General features: G+C 51.1%; 1 protein-coding gene and 1 long non-coding RNA gene across 2 annotated transcripts in view; one reads left to right on the top strand and one right to left on the bottom strand.

Annotated features, from left to right (window-relative positions):
* The window catches only part of LOC140608157 (uncharacterized), a 109,264-nt gene that overhangs the window by 3,366 nt on the left and 88,692 nt on the right, over positions 1 to 17,206 (bottom strand). The window contains exons 6-10 of the long non-coding RNA XR_012010182.1: positions 12,796 to 12,947; positions 9,535 to 9,689; positions 9,050 to 9,100; positions 4,513 to 4,792; positions 2,651 to 2,775 (exon numbers count right to left, since the gene is read on the bottom strand). This is a non-coding gene — a long non-coding RNA (uncharacterized lncRNA). The remainder of the gene's footprint in view (positions 1 to 2,650; positions 2,776 to 4,512; positions 4,793 to 9,049; positions 9,101 to 9,534; positions 9,690 to 12,795; positions 12,948 to 17,206) is intronic.
* SIAH3 (siah E3 ubiquitin protein ligase family member 3) overlaps positions 1 to 17,206 on the top strand; it is a 72,512-nt gene that overhangs the window by 10,144 nt on the left and 45,162 nt on the right. The window lies entirely within an intron of this gene.

The following is a 17,206-nucleotide window of genomic DNA, read 5'->3' as shown; positions in this document are numbered from 1 at the left end:
CAGGCTTCTCTGTGCTGCCGGGTAGAACCAAACCCCTGTGGCCTATAGCAGCCCCTTTCCTCCCTCCTGCTTCCCGGAATCGCCTTCCAAATAAATTACTGCATCCAAGTCTTTACCTCGGGCTCTATTTTTGGAGAACCCAACGTAAGACTATGTATGTGTGTGTGAGCTTTTTTTTTTTATTAGCTAATGTTTATTGAGCACTTACAAACTGCCAACTGCTGTGCTAAGTGATTTACCTGAATTGCCTTTTTTTTTTAAACACGCTCAGTACAATGCCATCAGCCTATCCCCACTTTGCACAGGAGGAAGCCAAGGCAGAGAGAGATTAAATAACCTGTCCAAGCAGTAGAGTTGAGCTGGTGCTTTTAACCTCTATCTTAAGCTCTCTCTCTCTCCCCCCCTCCCTCTCGATAACACAATTGCTTATCTGTAAATGTCTACAAAGAGCAGAGCCCTCCAAATTCAGACTCAGTAAAAATTAGGATTGGCATCAAATGGTTCAGGGAAAACTTTGCAACAACTTTATCTACACACCCAATTCTGAATTACCCTGCATGAAAGAAATGTGTCCCCCATGACCATTCTTTTTAATGGGTGCACAGCAAAGGAAACTCGCCAACAAAATGAAAAGGCAACCTCCCGAAGGGGAGAAAATATTTGCAAATCATATATCTGATGAGGAGTTAATATCCAAAATATATAAAGAACTCAATTCAATTGCAAAAATTACAACAGCAACAACAAAAAATCCAATTTAAAAAATGGGCAGAGGATCTAAATAGATGTTTTTCCAAAGAGGACCCACAGATGGCCGGTTCGCGAATAAATGTTCAACATCACTCCTTATCAGGGAAACGCAAACCAGAACCACAGGGAGATGTCACCTCATGCCTGTTAGAACAGCTATTATCAAAAAGACAAGTAGTCACAAGTGTTGGCAAGGATTTGGAGGAAAAGGAACCCTTGTGCACTATCGGTGGGAATGCACATTGGTGGAGCCACTGTGCAAAACAGCATGGAAGTGTCTCAAAAAACTAAAAGTAGGTCTGCTTCCTGATTCAGCGATGACACTTCTGGGTATTTATCCAAATGAAACAAAGACACTAATTCAATAAAGATATAGGGGCCCCTATGTTCATTGCAGCATTATCTGCAACGGCCAAGATAAGAAAACAATCTATCCATCGATGGACAAACGGATAAAGAAATTGTGATATCTATCTATCTCTGTATAGATAGTTATAGAGAGAAATAGATATCACACAATGAAATACTAGACAGTCATAAAAAAAGAAGGAAATCTTGTCATTTGCAAAGACATGAATGGACTCCGAGGGCATTATGCTAAATGAAGTGAGTCAGATAAAGACAGATACCATATAGTCTCATGTATACATGGAATCTAAAAAAAAACAAAACAAAAAACTCAGACACACAAAGAACAGGCTGATTACCCGAAGGGAAGGAAGGGGTTTGCAGGTGGGTGAAAATTTTGCAAAGGGGGTCACTTGTAGGGTGACAGATTGGGAGGGACTATGCTCACGTGGCAAGCACTCTGCAGTGTACACAAAAAAATCAAATTATTAGGTTGCACACCTGGAACTAATATAATGTCATATATCAATCTTACCTCGATAGGAGTAAAGAGAGAAACGGTTATGTGTTTTATGTGTTTTAACAGGCAGACAGGTGTCTGAACCTAGTGCGACCCCCAGATCCGGGGCATGTTATTATCTTGTCAATGCGTCCCTTGCTTCTCCACGACCACGGGAGCTAGGTGACCGCGTCACAAAGGCAAATGCTTTCTGAACACGGGGACAGCATTAGACCAGCCACATTCTCTCAGCAAGAAAAAAAAAAGGAAATTTCTTTTATACAAAAGTGAACATGTCCTTTAAGAGAATGTGGCTCTTCCCATGTCACACCCGTTCTCTAAGAAGATCCACAGGCTTTTGAAATTCCCTGTCTCGTTCTCAGCCATATTTATTGCTAATTTTCTTTTCCCCCTAAAACCAAAGAGAAATGCAACTTTAATGACCATGTGCTACCTAACCTAACTCAGCCTCGGTCTTGATTTCTGGCCAACCTTTCTCCTAGTCCCTTGCAAGCATTTTTCTCTTTCCAAAACTGCTGTGAGGTGAACTGAGGGAGGGAGGCATCAGCCCAAGAGGTGAGCTTAGGGAGAGGAAGGAGAAGGAGGTCTGTGAGCTTTGCTTCCAGGGTGCCAGCTGGAGAAACGCAGGGTAATGTTCACAGGGACCTTGGAGGGCAGGAGGGAAGTCGCCAGGGTGAGCCCCGGGCCCCTGCCCCAGCAGCCCTGACGTGCGGGGGGGTCACGGGGGGGCTGTACAGGGCTTGCAGGGGACCCTGCCGGGGAGCCAACGACAGGACCCCTATGCGCGTCGTGCCAGGGCACCCAGGGCCCTGTGAGGCCTACTCAGCCCGGCCTCCCCGGGAGCAGGGGGGCCTCCAAGCGCAGTGAGGACCAGCCTCACTGCAGCCCAAGTGCTGCAACTGTTTGTGGTAATTAAATAAATGCCAGCTGGACCCTTCTGGGCCCGCTGACTGAGGCAGGCGCCAGAGACACCAGGCTCTCCAAGACTCCCGGGGAAATCCGAGGCGGGAAGGCGAGCGCCCAGGCACTTACCACCCACTGCTTGAAAACACTTGGCTGAGGAGCTCTTCTCCGCACCCAGAGGCTGAGCTTTTCTCTGCAGGCTGGCTCAGGTCCTGGCGGGTCTTGTGCAAGTCCCGTCACCTTGGCTTCTCCACCTGTCAGGGGGGAAGGCGCCACTGCTCTGTGCGTCCCTCCCAGGTAACCCTGATGTGCCCGTGGAGGTCTGAGGCCACCTCCCCCAAGGGCTGCCGGGGCAAGGGAAAGACGATGTGGGGGGCAAGTGGGCTCACCGTGCCAGCCTGGCCCGTTTTTTACAGTGAGTGACAGCACCTTGGTGACACTGGGAAACCCCGCACACATGTCTTAAACACCTCCGAGTACACTGGAAAGATCGTAGCCCTTGGACTCCCACGTGCCTTCCGATTTAGCTCCCGTGTTCTTCGCTGTGTGACCCTTGGCAAGTGCCTTGACCTCTCTGCACTTCATTTTTTTGTTTGTTTGTAAGAAGGCGTGCGGTGTGCAGCGGCCGGAGCACATGTGGCAAATAGATGGAAAAGCACCTAAATGGGGCCTGAGCACGTGGCAGCGCCCTCAGAAATGCTGGTTTATTTTTCCTGCCTGCCTTCTTCTTTCCTCTCTTCCTTCCTTCTACCTTTCTCCTTCCTTGTTTTTTTTTTTCTTTTCATTTGTCTATCCGTGTTAAATAAGCAAGCCTCCCAGAAACGCTACTGCCGTGACCTGATTAGTGGGTTCAAAGGGCCTCTCAGGCGATGAGAAAGAATTGGGAATTTATGAGAGGAAGAAATGCCTGTCGTGCGGGGAAGGGGAAAATTTTAGAGATGGGGAATGACTCAATTAAGCTTATCCAGAGTCACTAAAAGGTGGGCCTTTTAGATTTTCCGCATCTTATTTTTGTTTTCTGGGTGAGGGGTTAGTAAGATGGGCTCCCTCGTATACGTCCGATCTCGCAAAGGGCTCTGGAGTTCAAGGGACACAGAGGGTGTGCATTGCACACGAGGCCGGGAAGGCCGGGGCACGGCTGCAGGACCACAGCCAGCTTCCCAACAGCAGGGCGGCCCTCTAGAATTCCAGGCAGCCGGCAGGAAGGAGCCTCTGCTGCCTGGGCCGCGAAGCCCTGCCGGAGAGCCTCCTTCCCCAGGGGGAGCCAAAGCTCCCTCACCTACTCACATCCGTCCCTGCGGCCGTCTGCACATCTGTGTCCCTTCTGGACGCTGAGTCCCCCAAGGGCCCGTGTCCCCAGCCGTGGCGTAGATAGACGGCACGCAGGTGCTTAGTAAATGCAGGTCTCGCTAACACGCAGATGGCTCATAAGAACAAGGCAAGGGAGTGAGAGACCTGAGAGGGTTATCCAGAGACCCAAAAGATGGAGCCCGTGTCCTGGAGCCTGCTCTAAGCTATGACCCCCCACCCCCATCCTTCCTGCCTGAGAACACGGTTGGGTCTCTGAGCCCGGACTGGATGTGTGGGCTCATGGGTGAGGCCAATGACTCAGGAGGAGGTAATGCGATGCTAAGTGATGGACTCTGGAGCCACCCCGCCTGGGTTGTGCAACCCCTGCCTCCGCAGCTATCAGCCTTGTGACTCTGCACTTGTCACTTAGCTTGTCTTATGCCTCAGTTTTCCCACCTGTAAGATGGGGATGATAATAGCACCTGCATTCCAGGGGGGCTGTAAAGACTGAGTTGATATGGTAAAGTGCTTGGCACACAGTGAATGGGGCACAGGTGTTCGCTACTCTCCTTACTGCTGGTGGTTGGTGGGGTCATTACCGGATGCAAGAGGGGCGGGGGGTGCACACAGTCAGCCCAGAGGTCCTGAGATGCAGAGAAAAGAGGGAAGAAGCTCGCGGGTTCTGGCTCCCGTCCACCCACCGTATTACAGCTGCTCCAGCTTTAACTGGTTAGGAGCTGATCATCTGAAGATTAGCTCTCCACGTGCTGTTGGCAAATGTTTTGAGTTCCACTCTTGGAGAGCCTGGGGCAGTCACTACTACCCTGGTGCTGCGTGGGTCGACTTTTTGAAAAGAACACGGGTTGGAGATCTGTTTGCTGATGTCTTCAAGTGAATCGGGGCAGTGAGGGGGTTGCTTCGCGGTTTAGGGGATGGTGGAGCAAGCTTTCTGTCTATACGCTATGTCGTGGGCTCTCAGGCCTAAAGGGGACAAAAGAACATGAAAAACCCCTTCAACTGCTAAAGGGAAGTTCTTGTTTATTTGTGTCTAAACACATAAAGCACTCGGTGCCAGGCACATGAGTCTAATGATAAATATTCAATCTTCAAAAATAACCCCAAGAAATAGAGCTCCCCTCAGCCGTACTCTACAGGTGAGGATAGGTAGTGGGCACCCGGCCACACAGCAGTGCGAGGGGAGCCTGCCCCCCAAGGCTGCTCCCGTGTCCTTGCCACGCCGCCTCTCTGGAAGGCCTGTGTTTGGGGAACCGCACAGGAAGGTAAGCGGACCCTACCCAGCCCAGGATGAGTTGAGCTGCCTGCAATCCCACGTCCCCCATCAGAGCAGCCGTGCCGTCCTTGCTGGAAGGAAAGAAATCCCACAGACCGCATCAGATTCCCAGGTTCCTGCTGACTCTGGGGGCCCAGCTTTGGAAGGAAGGCATGTCTAACAGCCGTGCGGTCTCAGCTCCCAGCGAGCACTGCCCTGTACCCTGGGCCCCACCCCCACCCCCACTGCCTCTGCCCCTTGGAGGTCTATCTTCTTAGTCCCTGTGGGAAGTCCCCCAGGTAAGGTTTGGGGTCTGGGGGACTTCCTCCCTCTTCTCCAGGCGGAGCAAAGGAGCCCCAGGGAGGCTGCCGATGTCAGTAAACAGGGCTATGTGATCGCGGGGCCTTCACAATTGGACGGCCTTCTCTTTCCCCTGATAGAGATAAATGTTGATAACTCAATGATGATGAAAACATTGTAAAGTGCCAAGCGCAGCATGTTTAGTTACAAAAGCCAGGAATAATTGCCTCAGCCTTGCTGCTAAGAAAACCAGTTGTTGAGTCCAGAATAATTCTAGGAAGAAATTGGCATTCAGGGATTAATTGTTTAGAATGTAATGACTGCTACAACCCAAGCTAATGAGAACAGAAGGCAGTTTCCAATTTGAATTTCGGGAATGAAATAGGCTTTGCCAGGCTGGCTGGTGCAGAAAAAGAGAGAGAGAGAGAGAGAGAGAGAGAATGGAAGGGCCTTTTTTTTTTTTTTTTTTTTTGACCTCCGTTCTGATTGGGCAAAAATAAGAAAGCATTTTGCAAGAACAGCTTCTGAGGAGACTAGCCAAAAGTCTGTGCAGACGCCTCAGGAAAACTCTTGATTGATTATTAAAAGCCTGGCTGAGCTCTTCCTAGGGGCCCTGAGCAGGTGTGGGGGCAGCAAGGCAGGGGTGAGTCATGACTGCAGGTGGAGGGTGAGCGGGCCCTGGGCATGGAGTCAGACCCATCCCTGACACTTCTGCTCCGACCTTCGGTGGGTCACCTGTCCTCTCTGAAGGTGTTCCCCTGCAAACAGTACTCACCCTGCCAACCGCAGTGGCTTACGGTGAGGCTCAGATGAGAAATGGCAAAGTACTCTGCGATCTTTATATCACAGTGCGGCTGGAGAGCATTATTTGGATAAATTACTCCCTTCCACATCCATTAGAACAAGCCCTGCCTTGTTCTAGAAGGGACTCAGGGCAACCTGCCCCCCCCCCTTTTTTTCCCCTAATTTCTTGCACAGCTGTGAGTACCCTGTAGAGTAACTGTCAAGGCAAACAGTGGTTCAGTACCAGAAGAGACCAGAAGAGACCCAGATGGTTGGCAGGGTCCACCAGACAGGAGCCTGAAGGCCTCTTAGGGAGTAGAACGCTCGCCTGGTCTTCGGAAGGGGCTAAGGATAATAATAGGCGAGGGAGAAGGGACAATGGGGTGGCTCACTCATTCATATGTCTATTTACTGGGCTCCGGCTAGGAAGAGATATTTATTTATTGAAGGGCTGTTATGGGAAGCAGCGCTCTAATGGGGAGATTAAAAGGACCCTCACAAGACCTATTTAACGGGAACCCAGTGGGACAGGCCTCAAATTCTCCACGAGTTTCCCAATTCTTTTTTTTTTCTTTTGAATTATTGGTGTTTTATTACATTTACTACAAACTCTGGCTTCCTAACGTAAGTAATATGAAATAGACCCAGTTATATAACAGAGTTTGTGTTACCTGTAGATTTATTTCATTATTTTTTTGGCAATCATAGTTGCTATTTTCTTATTTAAATTCAATTCAGGGATCCCTGGGTGGCGCAGCGGTTTGGCGCCTGCCTTTGGCCCAGGGCGCGATCCTGGAGACCCGGGATCGAATCCCACGTCGGGCTCCCGGTGCATGGAGCCTGCTTCTCCCTCTGCCTGCTTCTCCCTCTGCCTGTGTCTCTGCCTCTCTCTCTCTCTCTCTCTCTCTCTCTCTCTCTCTCTCTCTGACTATCATGAATAAATAAAAAAAAAAAAAAAAGAAAAAAAAGAATAAATTCAATTCATTAACACATAGTGTAGTATTCGTTTCAGGGGTAGAGTTCAGAGGCTCATCAGCTGCATACAACACCCAGTGCTCGTTCCATCACGTGCCCTCCTTAATGCCCGTCATCCAGTTACCCCATCCCCCCACCCACCTCGCCTCCAGCGACCCTCGGTTTGTTCCCTAGAGTTAAGAATCTCTTATGGTTTGTCTCCCTCTCTCATTTCATCTTGTTTTATTTTCCCCTCCTTTCCCCTGTGATCCTCTGTTTTGTTTCTTAAATTCCACACAGGAGTGAGATCATGTGGTAATCGTCCTTCTCTGATTGACTTATTTCGCTTAGCATAACACCCTCTAGTTCTATCCATGTCATTGAAAATCGCAAGATTTCTTTTTCTTTTTTCTTTTTTGATGGCTGAGTAGTATCCCATTGTATATATATCCCACATCTTTATCCATTCCTCTGTTGATGGACATCTGGGCTCTTTCCGCAGTGTGTCTATGATGGACATTGCTGCTATGAACATTGTGCGGGGGGGGGGGGGCAGATGCCCCTTTGGATCACTACATCTGTATCTTTGGGGTAAATAAATACCCAGTAGTGCAACTGCTGGGTTGCAGGGTAGCTCTATTTTCAACCCTTTGAGGACCCTCCATACTGTTCTCCAGAGTGGCTGCACCAGCTTGCATTCCCACCAACAGTGTCAGAGGGCCCTCCTTTCTCTGCATCCTCACCACCATCTGTCGTTTCCTGACTTGGTAATGCTAGCCATACTGACTGGTGTGAGCTGGTATGTCATCGTGGTTTTGCTTTGTATTTCCCCGATGCTGAGGGATATGGAGCATCTTTGCATGTGTCTCTTGGCCACATGTACGTCTTCTTCAAAAGCTTCCCAGCTCCTTACCCAGTTTCTTCCCATCTCCATCCCTGCCTTCTGGCTGACATTGCTAGTAGAGATGCTGAACAGTGTTCCCCTGACTTACTTCCATGGGAATGTACCCTCTTCAAAATCCCACCGTAGGTGAGGACTCCTCAGACTGCCTGCCAGACTTGAGGTCAGAGAAGGTTCTGAGGGAGGACTTAGATGTGATGCTGTTAGGATAAAGACAAAGTCACTGGAAAATCACAAGCGTTGGCCAAGGAAGGATGTGAAGAACTGGAAACCTTGTATGCTACCAGTGAGAATGTGAAATGGTGCAGTGCCTATAAAAAACAAGGGGCGGTCAACCCGGGTGGCTCAGCTGTTTAGCACCGTCTTCAGTCCAGGGCGTGATACTGGAGACCCGGGATCAAATCCCACATCGGGCTCCCTGCATGGAGCCTGCTTCTCCCTCTGCCTATGTCTCTGCCTCTCTCTCTCTCTCTCTCTGTCTCATGAACAAATAAATACAACATTTAAAAAAACAAAAACACTGAACTCTACCCCTGAAACGAATACTACACTATGTGTTAATGAATTGAATTTAAATAAATAAAAAAATAGCAACTATGCAAAAAAAAAGTGAAATAAATCTATAGGTAACACAAACTCTGTTATATAACTGGGTCTATTTCATATTACTTAAGATAGGATGCCTGGAGGAAGGGTCCTCAAAACATTTAACATAGAATTACCATGTGACCTCACAATTCCACTTCCAAATATACACCGCAAAGAATTGGAAATAGGCTCAACCAGGTATTCATACACTGATGTTCGGAGCAGCACTCTTTCCAACAGCCAAGCGGTGGAAACCACCCAAGAGCCCACCAACAGATGCATGGATAAACAAAATACGGTCTACACATCCAATGGAATATTACTTAGCTATAAAAAGGAATAAAAGCCTGACACACATGTTCTGACTCTAAAATATGATGCTAAATGAAATAAGCCAGGCACAAAAGGACAAATATGATATGATTCCACTTATACAAAATACCTCAAATAGGCAAATCCATAGAGACAAAGGTAGATTCAAAGTTACCAGGAGCTGAGGGGAAGAGGAAGCGGAGAGTTATTATTGCTTAATGGTCACAGTTTCTGTTTGGGACGATAAAAAAGTTCTGGAAATAGATAGTGGTGGTGGTCATACAACATGATGCATGTAATTAACGCCACTGAACTGTACACTTCAAAACAGTAGAAAATGGCAAATAGTGTGTTTTATATATTTTATCATATAGAAACTATATACTTTGCTTTAAAAATAAATAAATAAATAAAAGGCGGAGTCCCTAAAAAAAAACTGGGCCTGGTAGGGCCCTTGCCTTCCCCGTGGTAGGCTGTGGGGGGTTACCTCAATTTCCCTCTCTCCCCCTGCCTCTCCAACCTTGCTGCTCACCTTGCTCCCTGCCACCACTGGGCCTTTGGGATGCTCTTCCCCCCACCCAGAGCAAGCCACCCCAAGTCAGGTTCCTTGCTTACGTTCTCAGAGACCCATGCTCCTTCTTCACAGTACGAGCTCCAGTGGTGGGGTATTTGAGTGACGTCTGGCTCTCCCATGAGACATCAGTGCTGTGGTAACAGGCGTCTGTGGGGTCTCTCCTGCCCACAGCAGGCCCTCGACAAATAAATATATCCTGGATAATGATACACATTGAACAAATGAACTCCTCCATCTTTTCCCCGCCCCCCCCCATCTCCCCACCGTCATGTCTATCCCGTTATTTGTTATCCATAGCACTTACATCTATCAAAATAATGTGAAGTATTTATTCCCTTACCATCTACGGTGTCCTTGCCTTCTCATGAGGATGCAAACCCCCTGAGAGCAGGGACTTTTGCTACCTTGCCCCTGGCAAGGGAGCAGCACCTCCAGGATACAGCAATGCCTGGCACGTTGTGGGGCTCCATGGGTGTCTATTGGATCACTGAATAAGCAGACCTTCGTTACCTCCCGCCTGGATTATCTTCTACTGAGTCTTGTGTCTCCATAAGGATGCCAGAGTCACGTGTCTACATGTGTCAATTTGTCCTTGTACCCCTTCTGCCCTAAGCCTCCAGGGCTCCCCCAGGGCCTGGAGCCATGCTCCTGGTAAAGCATACAGTGGCCTCTCCTGACGCGACTCAGGTCACCCCTCAAAACCTCCCACACCCTCTAGATAGACCATTCTTAACACATGCTGTTCTCCTCCCCACTTCTTTGGCTTGTACTTTCTCACTCCCCAAGCCCGCTCAGAGGTCTTCTCCTTCCAGAAGTCCTTCCCTGAATGTGTGTGTTTCCACCATGTTGACGGCCAGGCTCTCCCACTAGACTGGAGGCCCTGGAGAGCTGGGAGTCACTTCCATGCATCCCCATCCCCATGCATGGCTCATCCCCATGCAGCCTGCTGTATGGCAAGCCCTCACTGAAGAAGGATTTAGCCAAACTGAACTCTTCAGAGTGACTTTGAAAACGAAGAGGGTTTTCTCCTGATGGAGACAGATGATCTCAGTTCCGTGGAGTCACCCTCGGACCAGACAAAAGGGCGAAACCGTGTGCTCTGTAGGTGTCACCTGGCTCTCCTCAGGCTGTGCCCCACACACACCATGTGGGGTGAGGAACCTGCAGCCCCAAGAGAACGTTCCTACCTGGAGCTCGGATCTTCCCTTCTAGGCTTCTCTCTGTGTACCCAGAACCTGTCTTCCGCAGATCTACCCTTCTGAGGCCACACAGTGCCACCAGCGTACGTGCCCCTGGGCCGGACAGGTGGTCAAGGCTTCCTTTCTTCTGGAAAACCATGACAGAACCTAGAATGTACAGGCTGGGGTGGCCACACGCGTACGTCAGGTATGGGACAGAACCAGAGAGGGGAAGAAAAGGGAGGTGGGACGCCCATGGCTGACTCACTCTCCACCACATTCTGGAACTCTGAGGAGTGTGAACCCTCTAAACTCAAGGCTGGCTTGCCGACGTACTGTGAAGATGTTTATTTATTAAGATAGAAAGAATATATGTCTTTTACATAAGTCTCCTGGCTCTGCATACAACTCTGAAACTTCTAGACAAGTGGTCTGTGAGCCTCCGTCTGACCCTCGCCCTGAGTCTTGCTAATGTTGAGGGTAGGCCTGCACCTCGGCCAGAAAGAGGGATGTCCTCACCACGGGGTGAGGGAGATCATAAGACATGAATTTCATGTCCTGAACAAAAAGCCTCTAAAAACACAAGGGAATTGCTGCACTGAATAGGTCTTTTTTGATAAGCGAGATTCAGCGGCGGGCTCCCGTGGCCCTTCGGATTGAATGTGGTTGCCCTGGAATGCCGTGAAGGGAGAAGCTTCGCCTTAAAGACCTTTCTAGGGCCGCCCGGGTGGTTCAGCTGTTGAGCCTCTGCCTTCGGCTCAGGTCACAATCCCCAGATCCTGGGGATCTGTCTCTCATGAATAAATATATAAACTATTTTTTAAAAAGACCTTTCTAGGGCCGCCCGGGTGGTTCAGCTGTTGAGCCTCTGCCTTCGGCTCAGGTCACAATCCCCAGATCCTGGGGATCTGTCTCTCATGAATAAATATATAAACTATTTTTTAAAAAGACCTTTCTAGGGCAGCCCGGGTGGCTCAGCGGTTTAATGCCGCCTTCAGCCCAGGGCGTGATCCTGCAGACCCGGGATCGAGTCCCATGTCGGGCTCCCTGCATGGAGCCTGCTTCTCCCTCTGCCTGTGTCTCTCATGAATAAATAAACAAAATCTTAAAAAAAAAAAAAAAAAAGAATTAAAAAAAAAAGACCTCCCTATATGCTTGAGCATACATCTATATATCTGTATAGGTGCATGTGTACACGCGCACACATATATATGATTTATTAGCAGACCTGAGACAAAGGAGCACCTGTTGGTCTTCTCTGAGGAAAAAATGCAGGAAGGGACACAAGCAAGACTGTTGTGCCTCTCGCTATGTGACACAGACAGGTGTCAGAAGAGGGGTTACCTAGAAGTGGGTGCGAGGGAGGGAGGTTGGGAAGGAGCGTGAGACGCTCCCAGGGTGCTCGAAGGGTCCTACATCTTGACCTGAGTGAGGGTTCCTGGGTTGCGCACAGTGAAACTCCACCAGGCTGCACACCTGAGATCAGTGCACACCTGAGATCGGTGCACTTTACACACACGCAGTTTTGGGGAGTCCATCACCTTGGGCTTGCTAGCCCAATGCCCTTGAGCGGGTTACTTATCCTCTTAAACCTCAATGTACTTACTACGTGGTGGATCCCCCGCTCCGCGAGGAGTCAGCACACAGTCAGCGGAGGCCCTTCATCCCATCAGCTGGATAAACCACTATTGAATTAGCTGGGGTGGCTGGTGCTTATGAAAACGCTCAAAACTTTGAGATGTATGGATTTTTGTTTTTAAGGTGGATTTTTTTTTTTCTCTCAGAGCCACAATAACAACAACAACATGAGTTCTCTCTATCCCAAACCCTCCTCCCTTTCAGCTCTTCCGTTCACACCGGTCATTCTCGGGCACTGAGCGACTTTACGCAGCACTCGGCCTGTGTGTGGACTGTTCTGCGTGGGAGGCAGGGTTCCCTTCACCATCAGGCATTACTCTGCAACAGAATTCAGTCCCCGGGGAACCCAGAGCACTGTGCAGTGGCTGCTGAGACTGGCTTCTTGAAAATGGCCTTTATTGCTCTCGTGGGGAACGTCACCTAGGCCCCAAAAGAGGCCTGGTCCCCGGCTGCCTCTGATTCCTGTGCTAATGCCCTGGCTCTTACCTCACCCCACCCTGGAACCCCAGCGTGGGCGGCAGGGACACTTTGTTGTCACCGCAGGTAGGCCGGAAAGCTCGTTCCTGAGCCTCCAAAATGCTGAACACGCCTTGCTTGGCAACCGCTGTTCAACTAGGCAGTTTCAACTCCAGATCAACCTGGAAAGGAGAAGTGGGCTTCGACTGAGCTCCGGGAGCTTCAAGAGGAGCATCTTCATACATTCGTCAGACCCCTCCCGGCACAAGGGAAATAAAGAGGCTCTGGGCCCTCAAAGAGCATTACGGGCCCTGTTCTAGACGAGGCCCTGCGAATGTGAACGTGAGCCCCGCCGCCGGCTGGGCGCCCAGCACCTTCCCATTGAGTCGGCACAAGTCCACACCCGCGGGAGGGGAGCCCAGCAGAGCGCTGTCAGGTGGGGCGTCGGGGGGCTGCTGTGCCCACGACTCATTCCGTCCTCCCCGCAGCCCCGCAAAGCAGTTCTCATCATTCTCATTTCACAGATGGGGAAACAGAGGCAGTACAGAGAAGCCGGGTAGTGGCCCAATGTCACAAACCTCCTACGTGGAAGACTGGCTGCGTAATTCATGGGGTACACAAATTTGTGGATTTGTGGGGTTCACATAATCCGTGAAAAGTGAAATAGGGAGCCTTGGTTAGAGATTCAAGAATTTTGCAGTAATGACAGCTGCGTCTTAAATCAAGCCTGGGGCCCTACTGAGCTTGGGGCCCCAGGCGGGTGCACGCGTAGGACGTCCACGCAGCCTACTTCCAGGGGTTGCAAAGAATTAGGGGAGCAGAGGAGGCAGGAAGGGACTAATCTTTGTGGGAAAGAAGAGCACAGTGAAAAGCCTTCTTGGGAGACGTGGCAGTGAGCTGGGCATGGAATGTGGCTTCCGTTTCCTACAGACAGACGCGAGGCTGCCCTGGGGACCCTTCTGGACCAGAGCCAGGTGCAGCCAGGAGCTGGGGTTTCTCCTGAAGCCTCTGGGACTGAGGGGCCTGTCCTGGGAGCAAGCCGCCTGGACCCAAGGCGGGAAGGAATCCTGCTCTTCGCCTCCTCCTCTGCTGTCTGGAACCTTCTCCATCCCTCGATGAGCTCTGTGGCCTCTGGACCAGCCCCGGGGCCCGGACCTGCCGTGTCTGCATGATTCCCCATCGGTTCGGGATAACATCGATGCGAGTAACGATGACCAAGCACCGGTTTTTTGAACCGGCGCAGGGTCTCCGTCTCCCGGGTTGGGACTGGGAGGAGAGAGCTTCCAGCGCCAGTTCACCTGCTGCACATCAACAGTGGCCTCTCGGTGATTTTCTTGCTCTTTCCCTTGGGGCGTCAGCGTTGCAGTTAGGAGGCGTCCCTGCCGCTCTAGCCGTGGCTGCACCCAAGAGTAACATCAGGGAAACGAGGACACTGCGCCCCAAAGGGAAAGCAAAAGCTCCCTCGGAGCCCCCACCTCCCCTGACCCGCCCTGGGTCACGCGGCCACCCAGAACTGCCAAGAAGGCCGGGGAAGCGCAACACGGGGGCTGCCACTGAGCCCGCTGAGCCCCCCCCCCCACCAAGCCCCACGTACCCGTGGCCAAGATGCTGGGACTGGTACCTGCGCCCGAGCTCACCCGGCCCTTGTGCGCGACCCTGAAAGTCCTAGGGGGCCCCGAGGCCGGCTGGCCGGGCGTGACCCCACGGGACCCCTGTCCCCGCGCTCTTCCCCCGGGCACCCCCCACTGCCTTGCAGGCCAGCGGCCTCCTGAGATTGCATCCCGCCCCCGGGTCGCAGGCTCCGGGGCAAACGCGCTGCCCCGTGAAGAGGGGACCTACCCAAGGGGGCCGCCCCCAGAAGCGCCGCGACCCCCACCCCCCCGGGGCGTCCCCGACCCTGCCGCTGGCCCAGGATCCCGGGGACACACACCCACAGGGGGGCTGAGAGGCAGCTGAGGCGCTCGGCCGCCAGGTGGTGCTGGCACCTCCCTTCCGCTCCCGGACGCCGCCTTCCCTAGTGGGGTTCCGCGGGGAGAAGGGGGGGGTGACCCTGGGGAGGAGTTGGGGGGGCTCCGCGGGGAGGAGGATGGGGGGTTCCGCGGGGAGGAGCGTGCGGGGGTTCTGTGGGAAGGAGCAATGGGGGGGGTCCCGCGGGGAGGAGTGTATATGGGGAGGGAGGGGGGAGGGGGAGTAGTATCCCGGGGTTCCGTGGGAAGGAGCATGGGGTTCCGCAGGGAGGAGTGTGCAGGGTTTCTGTGGGGAGGAGTGTGCGGGTTCCCCAGGGAGGAGTGTATGGGGGTTCCGCGGAGAGGAGTAGGAGGGTTTTACCGGGAGGAGTAGGGGAGTTCTGCGATGAGGTGTGTGCAGGGGTTCCATGGTGAGGACTAGGGGGGTTCCGCAGGGAGCAGCATAGTGGGGGTCCCTGGGGAGGAGCATGGGGGGTTCCGCGGGGAGGAGTGTGCGGGGGGGAGGGGGGGTTCCGCGGGGAGAAGTGCGAGGGTCCCACCGGGAGGAGTAGGGAGTTCCGCGGGGAGGTGTGTGCAGGGGTTCCGCAGCAAGGAGTGTGGGGGTTCCGCGGCGAGGAGTGCGGCGGGAAGGAAGCGCTGGCGCGGCGGCCAGTCCCTTCCCTGCCTTTTCTCTAGCATCTTCATTCCCGTTTATTAGCGTGATGCTCCCGGAGTCGAGATAATGATTTAAAAGCTCTAATTTTGTTACATTCTGAAGCCTGTCTGCCATTGAGGCTGATGGTAATGAGATTTGGAAAGGAGCCGGGCTCTTAGCCGGGGTCAATTCATCTCTGGGAGAAAGTGCTACCATCAAAACGCCCAGGAATTATTAGCACTTAGAGGACAGCTGAAGAGGCCTATTAACCTGAGATGCCAGGGGGAGTCCTGAAGTGTGAGGTGCAATTACATTTCTGCTTTATTTCCCCCTGGCTTCATATTTAAGGGTGAAAAAAAGATGGGTGAGTAAGAGCTTGCGGAAATCAATAAATATTTATTAGGCCCCCAGAATGCCGTCATCCCACCTCATCTCTGTCATCCCACCTCATCTCTGCATGCCGCACCCGCGTGCATGAATATATGAACACGGTAGCTCCCTAACTCACTTCTCAGCCCAGCCCTGGAGACAGCAGGCCCACCTGTTTTGCTACTTTTGTGTCTTAACCAAGGGGGAATTCAGGGCACAGCAAGGATACTTCCCTGTCTCTAGTTGGCGGTAGAGCAGGATTTAAGTCTGGATTTCCCAATTCCAGCACGCTGTCTGCACAAGCACATGCCAGCACTTTCTCTAGGTGCCAGGCTCTATGTGGAGAGGCCAGGCGGCGAAAGCGCCAGCCTGTGGTCTCTTTTGTAACAATGGGTCTCACTCTGCCTGCATGTTAGGCTCATCTGGGAAGCTTTAAAAAAAAAAAAAAAAAAGGAGAGAAAGAAAGGAAAGAAAGGAAGAAGAAAGAGAAAGAAAGAAAGAAAGAAAGAAAGAAAGAAAGAAAGAAAGAAAGAAAGAAAGAAAGAAAGAAAGAAAGAGAAAGAAAGAAAAGAAAGAAAGGAGAAAAGAAAGAAAAGAAAGGAAAGAAAAGAAAAAAGAAAAGAAAAGAAAGAAAAGAAAAGAAAAGAAAGAAAAGAAAAGAAAGAAAAGAAAAGAAAAGAAAAGAAAAGAAAAGAAAAGAAAAGAAAAGAAAAGAAAAGAAAAGAAAAGAAAAGAAAAGAAAAGGAAAAGAATGCTGAACCTGGGTCCCTCTCCCAGAGATTCTGCTTTGATTAGCTAAGGGCAGACCCAGACCCCATGAGCTTCTAGAGTGTGGGAGAGTGTTGTGTGCCCATCTCAGCTCCTCAATAACCAACGTTGCAATTGGGCAGCCCTCTGTGGCCTTAGCACGATGGCAAGATGCCTGCAGCAATAACCATCAGGAAACTGGAAAACTGAAGGTTCATCACTTACAGGGCCTGGAAATTATACACACGGCAGGTCCTATGTAGAGAGAGGGAGGGAGAGGGGGGGAAGCAAGGTAAGGGAGGAAGAGAGGGAGACCCCAAAGAGGCCTCAGGGTGGGAGGCTGCGTGGCTCGTGGTCTAGTTGTACATATGGCTGGCAATGTGTTTCTTTGAGATACGCATCTTCGAAGTGGATGCTTAGGCACTCAAAGCTTATGTTGGGTCCTTGCATTACAAAATGCAAAAACAAAACAAAGTAAAACAAGAATGGTCAAGATTTACACTAGAGAGAGAGAGAAGGAAAAAAACATGGTAAGAGACCCGTGAGTTGAGGGGGTTGGGGGGTAGGAGGGGCTGTGGTTACTCTGTTTTTATCAATACAGGCAGTTACCCTGCCTGCTGCCAGGCCTTACCCCCTTCAATCCTACCAACCACCCTTTGAGCCAGAGGACATTGCTCACCCTTTGAGGGAACATCATTGCAGAGTGAGACAAAGAGTTTGGAAT

This window comes from Canis lupus, chromosome 17 (assembly GCF_048164855.1).
Source record: "Canis lupus baileyi chromosome 17, mCanLup2.hap1, whole genome shotgun sequence".
NCBI classification, from domain to species: Eukaryota; Metazoa; Chordata; class Mammalia; order Carnivora; family Canidae; genus Canis; species Canis lupus.
The sequence above is the reverse complement of the archived record's forward strand: the minus strand, read 5'-3'. Positions and strand labels throughout refer to the sequence as shown.